Here is a 9,162-nt window from a genome sequence, read left to right as displayed (position 1 = left end):
AAATCTGAACAAGGTACTGGTGGGCGACCACTGAAGTTATTTTGAAGGAATTTTTTAAACAATAAAATATTGATACCACAAAAATAAAGCAAAAAGCTAACTACTGGCTAAGAAAAAATTAACTTTTGACAGCAACAACATTCCAACCACACAGGCTTTTTCCCGATGTCATACCTTATAACTACCTCTCTTGGGAATTCTCATCATGTATCCCAAAAGGAATAAATACCTCAGAGCGTCCTAAAGCAAAAAGTAGCACACATGAGCTCCTCACACTCCCGGGAGGCCTGCACAGCGTGCACTGAGTCTGCAACAAATTCTGCTCAGTGAGAGTCTGCAAACAAAGGTTCAATTGATGAATTGAACTGATTGTAAAGGGAGGTTTTCTAAGCACAGAAGCACAACAAAGAACAAGCAAAAACAATTCTTAAAAAAAACCTGCAAGTTTTATTTAGCATATATGCGACTGATTTCCACCCTGTGGCTTCTCACTTTGATTCGCGTCTGTAGGTTCAGGAAGATGACAATGCACACTCTGCCCTCCCTGAGCCCCCCACAGCAGCTGAGCGCTGCTCCGTGCGCTCAGATCGTCAGGAACTGGATTGCCCGCATGGACTGGAACTGCTCTGCTGCAGATTCAGGAGAGAGAGGCTGGCTGAGGCGTCGTCCCAATTCCATTTCTGTGTGACGAGAAGCGGTTTGTTCCCAACGGGTGCAACAATCCCCAGCTCGCTTCCGTGGTGAGTACCGATGGCACACAAATGGCAGCCTGAGGAAATCGTGTTCTGGGCTCTAAGTGGTCGGGACAGGGTCTGATTTTTTGTTTTGCATCTGTATGATGATTAGTACGACAGGGCCCTGATCGATGACATGGCAGCACAGAATTAAAAACTCCTCAATAGGATTACATCGACTTCTAGGAAAAGACAAAAGCCTAGGACCCTTCTGAAATCTATTTTTAATGCGAAGCACACGGATTGTCACTATGCTGTGCCTTCCAGCTTTTCAAAGCAGCTTACCTCTGAAGACCAGAAAACATTTATTTCTACAGAAACAATGGGCAACCCCCAGGCTAATCTCAGCGCTACTGTTTAATAGGGGATCTGCCAGCGTGCCAGTCCAGCTTCAAGTGTGCTTTATTTCAGTCTAACATCCCCTCAAAATTCTTCTCACATCTCCCAACCCTGACATCTTATTTTTCCCTAAAGCTTCTCATCATTAGCAATTTCCAAGTAACATGGTATTTTTACAACATTCAAAAATGTCATGCTGGACTGTGCTAGAGAGTAATTTGCAAATATAAGCTTAGCAAAGTTTGAATTGACTTGTCCAGAGAAAAAACCTACAAGTGAACACCTACACCTGCCTACAAAGAGCTAACAAGCCCCTGGCAGCTGCCAGCATCAAAGCACAGCGGATGTTTCTAATACAGGGTAAGGATAACAATATCACCTTTTGTTCTCTCCAGCTTGTTTTCCCTGCAGTCATATTTTGCTTCTTATGATTTTTTTAGTCTCTGCATCTTCTTGGACAGCACCGAGCCCGACGACAAGGATACGAGAGTCTTTCCCTGCCGTAGGGAGAGAACCAGGAAAACAGTTAAAATAAGAACAGGGTAGTTTGAAATTCATACTTCCAATGAGAAGCAGCGCCTAACAAACAGAACAAAAGTAAACAAAGCATGGTACCTCCCTGGGGACAGAAGACTTACAAACTCTCCAGGATTTACAATTCTAGCGACCGACCCCTTCAGGACGGCAGCCAAGTGTCCCATGAGGTGGTGCTGCACCAAAGAACGATCTGAGAGGTTCCAAAGAGTGAAACGCACAATATTTTGCAAAGCCGTAAAATCTTGCAAAGTAACAAAAATACAATAGATGTAAACTACAGGGTAAGAGTACAAGTGTTCACTTTAAGAGCTGGAACCATCCAGGTGAGCACCTGATAACTGGATCCTCACCAGAGTTTGAACCCTTCAGGACACAGAAGGGTTTTCCCCAGAAATTTCACAGACTGAGTTTTGATACAAGTATACTTGCCAGACCCTCAGAAACATCACCCATTCTCCAGGTGTCTGGAGAGAACTGCAAATGGCTCTCACGTAGTTTGAGCTAGCTCTGTAAGGTCTCAGGGTGAATTTCACCAGATGCAACCAAACTGGGCAACTCCCAGTGGGACAGAAGGAACCCAAAGCTTGGGTTCGCAGAGCTGCAGCAAATACTGAGGAAACAAACATAACAGCGTAAAAAATAATAAACCATCCTTTTTTTTTCTCTTGCTTTTGTTTTTTTCTTATTCAGATCAGCATAGCAATTAAAGAGAAGGTGAAAAACTCACCATTACTGAACATTTCATCATCTGTAGGCTGAGCATCCTTAGCACAGAGGACTCCAAAGTTAAAATTCACCGATCCCTGGGAAATAAAACCAAATATTGTATGAGAAACAATCAAACAGCAGACGTAAAAATTTGTTTCCTCTAAGGACTTTCGGGTACGTATGTACCTTTGCATACATCCAACACATTGGAACATACACTTTATACCATCTCCTAATAAGTAAAAATTTACCTTTAAACTTTGATAGTACAGCATAAAATTATGAACTTAAATTGGTGATCTGTTATTATTAAGTTGGTGCCTAAAGTTATTTCTGCTGTCAGGTTCAAAAAAACATTAATTTTTTTTACTGGAATGAGCAATTGATTTCAAAGTCATCACAAGCCCACCAAAACACAAAGCAGTATTCACTGGATGGGTCTGTGAGCTAGAAGTAGTTAGGCTTGTACTTCCCTCTTGCTCTTCCAGAACCAATAAATCCTGTCAACAAAACCAGGATCTATAGCCCACTGCTGTGAAAGATTCTACGAGGATGATGGTTTGATTTGTGTTTAGAAGTTTTGATTTGAAATGGCCAGTTCAATGGATAAAGACAGTTTAGGTAGTATTACATTGCTATTATTATTATTTCTATTATTATTTTTACTATTACTACTGCTATTGTTATCATCTGCTACTGGAAGAAACAAACCAGTAGTACCTATACTTAATTACTTTTATTTCCAGGAAATAATAAAGAAAAAGAACCAAACCAAAAAAAGTCACTTCCTACCTTTTATATCAAGGGATGAAAAATTTCTCTTGGGCTCTTCTCCAATTTATCAAGACTCATAGCACTGAAAGGCAAACAAAACAGTGCTTTATAGAAGGGCAAGTGCACATTTCAAGGCTGAACCACCAACTGATTGCAGTGACAGCAGTTACAACATGAATCGTTCCCAGAGCCTCTGTTAAATGGAATGTTCTGTGGAACTGCCGTTTCTTTCCCAAAACACTAACTTCCAACACTTCCTAATCATATTTTGTATTTTAAAACAAAAGAAGTTAGTGAGACTCTGTGCGGAGGTCAGGTTTAAATTTATTTCCTTCTAAAGCACAGAGCTCTGTTCCATCACCCTTCACTTCGGCTCTACACTGAATCGTGGTGAGCATTTGAGGAGTGCTCAATAATCAATTCTATTTCTCTCTTTTTCTAGCTCTCTCTATTCCTAAATCATTCCAGACAAGTCAAATGAAAAATGAAAAAAACAAGTTCAGCATCAAAGTCACACTTTTTCCCGTTGTCTGGTCAAGAACAGGCTCTAAATCCACTTACTGCTGCCTTCAACGATTCAGACTTGCAAAAGCATTCTTACATATTTTACAGGTTTATCATAAAACCCACAGAACGCAAGCTCTGAATTACAGGAAAAGGTACACAGGCAAATATCTAAAGGGATCACTTATTAGTAAATACATACCTTGGTAGAGATCGCACTGAGAACCTTTCTGAGGGACTCTAAGGGACGCATGTTTTCTGAGCACCCTATAAACAAGAAAAGCTAGGATATAGTACAGGACATCCCCACTTTTTCTACATATTCAAATAGTATTTTTAATAAAAACAATTCAGTTAAAAAAGAAGGAAGAAAACCAAGCTAATTTTACTCAGCTGTATTTACTGCCGATTTAGAGAAAAATCCCGGGCAGCGTCGGCCGTTGCGGCACACGTCGCGCCGGCAGCAGGGCCTGCCGGGAGTTGGAGTCTCGGGCTGGTAGCCACTCATGTGCCGCGATAGCCGTTGCGTCACACGCCGCGCCGGCAGCAGGGCCTGCCGGGAGTTGTAGTCTCGGGCTGACAGCCACGGCTCCGTCCCCCGCCACCGGGAGCTGCAGTCCCTCCCGGGCATCAAACGGGTCCTTCGCCCCAGGGCGGGGAAGGACCTGAGGCAGGACCGCTCCTCCCGAATGCCCTCTCTTTTCCCCTCCAACTCTTTTTCTTTTTTTAACGCTGTTTTTCACCCCTTTCCCTTCCCTTCCCTTCTGCTCTCCTGCTTTCTTTCCTTTCCTTTCCTTTTTTTCCCCTTCCCTTTCCCTTTCTTTTTCTTGTATTTGTAATCTTGGTTTTCCTTCCTAGCTTTAGAATCAAAAAGCAGCAGTAGTAACTTTCAGGCTACCTGGGAGTAAAAAAAAACCCAAAACTATAATGATTGAAAGAAAACTATTTATTCCCTGGGAGCCTGAAATTTTCTACTGCTGCACATGACACAGAGCTTTTTATTCCTTCTTATATACAGTTGATATTTTATACTCGCTTTATACACCGCCCCCTGCCGTCTGCACCGGCGCTCTGCAGGCAGAGTGCTGCGGCGTCGTTCGGTTCTGTTTAAATAAACTCGGCTAAATTAGGCTTGGTGCGGCTTAGGTCTAAAATCGTTTCGGTTCGGCTTTTCGTCTAAATTCGGCTTTTCCGGCTCTTCGGCTGAACTCGGCCCGGTTGGGCTAAAGTCGGTCATATTCGGCTCTTTGTCTAAATGCGGCCAATGTCGGCTACAGTCGGCTATCGGTTACACTCGGCTATCATCGGCTCTTCGTCTCAAGTCGGCTGTGTTCGGCTACACTCGGCTCTTCGTCTCAAGTCGGCTGTGTTCGGCCACACTCGGCTCTTCGGTGAAACTCGGCTATTTTCGGCCACACTCGGCTCTTCGGTGAAACTCGGCTGTTTTCGGCTACACTCGGCTCTTCGGGGAAACTCGGCTGTTTTCGCCCACACTCGGCTCTTCGGCTCTTCGGAACTATTCGGCCCGGCTCGGCTCCCTCAGGGCGGGAAAGCGGCTGTCAGAGGACCCCGGCACAGCGAGGCGTTTCCCCACATGCCTGTCACAAACCCGCCGAAATACGCCCGCCCGCGGCGCCGCTGAGACCACAGCATGTGTCGGGTACACTTGAAACGTCACAGAAAATACCACCGGGGCCGCGCCGGGGTCGGTATTCCATGCAGGCAGTCCAGTGACACCCACCCCGGTCCTCCACTTCCCCGCCCTTTTCGCCGCCCTGTTGAGAAGGTCAACCAAAAGTCCGCGACATCCGCGACGCGCCACTCCCAAGATGGCGGCCTCTCGGCGCAGGGCTGCAGTACCGCGCTCTGCCCACAAGGCGGCAGCACTGCCGCCCGCCCCAGCCGGGGGCGCAGCGCGCCTCGGGGCTGCGGGCAGGCAAGGTAGCAAAAAAGAACAGGGGCGACCCCCGCCAAAAACTGCTCTGAAATAAATGCCAAAAACCTGCCTCTTACCCCACCAGAATCAAACAAGGCCCCTTGCTTTAAAGCCATGTTTAAATAAATTTTTTATTTCCATTTTTCGTATTTATATTCACATGCATAGCTATAGTGGACATTGATGTAGCATGTAATTTATATAACATTATTCTACTTCTATTATTTATATTTACTTATATTTTGTGCTTTTATAAATATCTTTTCACATTGATTGCATATTTCTATGTCTAAAATTACATTTCTATCATGCTTTCACTATTTAAAATACAAATCCCATCCTAACTAAATAAATACAAAAAAGCTCTATTCTTTTAAACTACATTGAAATATTTTTATATTTATAGCGCTCATGACTATATTCACATTTATATTTGCAGTTTATACTTAAGTATTATATTAATCATTATGTATAACATGTATCCTATTCAAATAAGAGATAAATTATTTTCCTAATTATGTACCATATCTACTGCTACAACTTATTTTTTCTTACATTTTTAATTTTTGTATTAACCTTCAGCTATTTATGATCTATTTCTATTCTTAGATTTCTACCTTTATATTATTTGTATTTATAATGTTTATACTAAAACACCTGCTTTTGCCAAATAAAAAAAAAAATCCCCTTTATTTTAAACTACTTAAAAAAACCTAGAGTATATCAATCTGGTATAACATATAACAAATGATAGATATGATAGATGTAAAATTGATATAAATATTGTAGTGTATTATAGGAAATAAATAAAAATCAATATGATCCATAACACAAGTAATACTGTATAAATGTTATATTTATGTTATTTTATATTTCAAATAATTTAACATTTCTTTATATATTTGCATATACTTGACAAACATTTCTATATTTATACTTGGGTTGCGATTTTTTTCTGGGTGTTTTCTGGGTCTTTTCTTGCCCTTCTTCGAATTTTTTTCTGGGTTATTTCTTGTCCATCTTGGGGGTCTTTTCTGGGTTTTTTCTTGCCCATCTTCAGACTTTTTTCTGGTTTTTTTCTTGCCCATCTCAGAGTTTTTTTTTTGGGGGTTTTTTCTGGGTTTTTATCTGGCCCATCTTGGGTGATTTTCTGGGGTTTTTCTACGTTTTTTTCTTGCCCATCTGGGATTATTTTCTGGGGTTTTTTTCTCGTTGCTTTCTTGCCCATCCTGGGCTTTTTCTGGGCTTTTTTCTTGTCCATCATGTGGTTTTTTTCTGGTTTTTTCCTGCTCATCTTCGTCTGGTTTTCTGGGTTTTAAGCCAAAATCGGTACATATCATGTCAGTTCATGCAATACAACCCGGCTGGGGATTTTTTATTCTAAATTTAACAAGGAGTCGCAAAACCTGGAAAGCAAAAGTCACACACACAAGGTTAAATCCAGTCAGCATGCACTCACACACGCAGAGACGAGCAGACACAGACAGACACAGCCACGTGCTCTCACACACGCTCACACAATCTTTCCACTTAAATGCTCACTGCGGCCCTTACTCGAGATGCTGAAGAACGTGCTGTGACACATCTTCTGGCTGCCGCTCCTTGAGGTAAAATGGCAGATCCTGGGGAAATCAGCAGCCTCGGGGACCTGTGAGACGACAGGAAGGGTCAACGAGTGGCTATCTGACAGCTAGGACTTGTCTCCTCTCTGGACTGATAAATTTTCTACCCAAAATCCAATAGAAGACAGATGTATAGGTACATAGAACATAAGCCACCATAGGCAGATACAATACAAGCCAGGACTTGCAAAAATTCTCTGGAAGATGAATTCTTGCGCCCTATTCCCTTTCAGAAGAAGGAACCTACACAACTACTGCAGTCATCTGAGGAGGTGCATCTGAAAAAAAAGTTAGGACAACAGTCAGACGGTTCAATGAGAACTGAAGAGCTCCAGATATCCTGTGTCCATCTACAAATCCCATCTAGAGTCCAACTACACCCCACACTGCACATTACAAATCCCCGGGCCCTCTCCTATTGCACCAGGCTATGCGGCAGGGCAGAGCAGCTCGGGCACAAATGTGTGCTGACAGCCGTGACACAGGATGGACAGGACAGGACAGACAACGGGGACACAACACAGACAGAAAATTCTAGGCAAGGAAAATGGCTGCAAGGACTGAGAGAATGCAAAAGGAGATGACCGAGTTCAAACTGATGGTGAGCTGATGAGGCTCAGAGAACCCCGAAGGAAGAAGATGATAACTGAATGATTTCTTCTAAGAACTGCAAAGATGGATGCCTAGGAATCCTACGGTCAGAATCCTCTACCTAACCTCATATTACGCCAAGTCCTAATCCACCAAAATGGATCCAGGTGGGGGCATAGCTGTCCATACAGCCCAGACCAAGACCTGACAAGACATCAGATGCGATGCTTCCAAAGACAGAAGAGAGTCTGACGCCTGTCTGAGCTCCCCAGTCAAAAGTTCTGTGGCCTGGGTGCCAGGCCAGGGAATGCAGAGATCACAGATGCTAACAATGATGCCAAGATTAATGACAGGCACCCCTAAGGTAAAAGACATGGGATACACAAACAACACACAATTCACAACAGACAAGTGACACGAGACACACCGGGACTGCTCTGCCCTGCTGCACACCTCAGCACTGTGATCAAAAGTGAGACTTGGCTTCTATGGGGCCTAAGGGGCCACTTCATTAACACCCCCCCACCTCCAAACTGGACTCAAAACCCCCTCCCTGTAATCCCCAAACCAGCACCGTGCTTTCAGCCCCTCTGTGGGTCACGGCCCTCTACTTATCTCTCATACAGCTGGGGATGCTGGTCCCTGTCAGGTGCAAAGAAAGGCCACCTCATCAGATGGGAAGGTCCTGCTGGCACCGGGCTGGTGTCTCTCAGACAGCTAGATTAAAGAGAACCAAACATCAGGGCCTGATCTTGGCACCGCATCGGCCAAAACCCCACCGCTCTGCTACTCACCGCGCTCCTAAGAAGGCCCGGCACCTCCTGACCCTGACCCTCTGCCACACGTGGAATGCGTCTGCACCTGAAAGAAAGTTAGAACACATGTCAAACATCACCAGGATAACTCACAAGCTGCAAACACCATATGTCAATCTAGGAACAACATCTAGAGCCCAAGTACAGCCCACATTACAAATTTCAACTCCCCAAGGCTCGTCCTATTGCAGCAGGCCATGCGGCAGGGCAGAACAGCTCCGGCAAAAAATGTGTGCACACACCCGTGACACAGAAAGTGACAAACAGGGGGGACATGAAACACGACACATCATGCTTGTGGTGAGGGCCTCGAGGGGAAAAGGCAAAAGGGACCCCAAAGACACACCAGGGAGCACGGCACACCGGACAACACGACACAGACCGGAGCTGTTCTGCACTGCCCGCCTGAAAGCTGCCATCAAAAGTAGAGCCTCTCCCTTTAGCTGTCCTAAGAGGCCTTTGGAGAAGATTGCTTTCCCCTCTGCTCATTTTTGAATCTGTCCCAAGAACTCCCAATCTGCTACTCCACCATCTCCAGACCACGGCCCCCGACTTATCTTTTGGATGATCGGTGAGGGGAATCCACGCTGCACCTGAAATGA

General features: G+C 44.2%; 1 long non-coding RNA gene across 2 annotated transcripts; it reads right to left on the bottom strand.

The window, feature by feature from the left end:
- Positions 1–424: 424 nt before the first annotated feature.
- LOC132083664 (uncharacterized) lies at positions 425–4,485 on the bottom strand. Of its 2 annotated transcripts, XR_009419970.1 has the most exons (5): positions 3,799–4,485; positions 3,111–3,174; positions 2,338–2,413; positions 1,453–2,220; positions 425–858 (listed from the first exon to the last, which is right to left on the bottom strand). It is a non-coding gene; the product is annotated as an uncharacterized LOC132083664 (long non-coding RNA). The 2 variants fall into 2 exon arrangements; XR_009419969.1 differs by having other exon boundaries at positions 1,453–2,413; positions 3,799–4,482.
- Positions 4,486–9,162: the final 4,677 nt, after the last annotated feature.

The sequence above is a fragment of the Ammospiza nelsoni genome, chromosome 24 (genome assembly GCF_027579445.1).
Source record: "Ammospiza nelsoni isolate bAmmNel1 chromosome 24, bAmmNel1.pri, whole genome shotgun sequence".
In the NCBI taxonomy this organism is placed as follows: Eukaryota; Metazoa; Chordata; class Aves; order Passeriformes; family Passerellidae; genus Ammospiza; species Ammospiza nelsoni.
The sequence above is the reverse complement of the archived record's forward strand: the minus strand, read 5'-3'. Positions and strand labels throughout refer to the sequence as shown.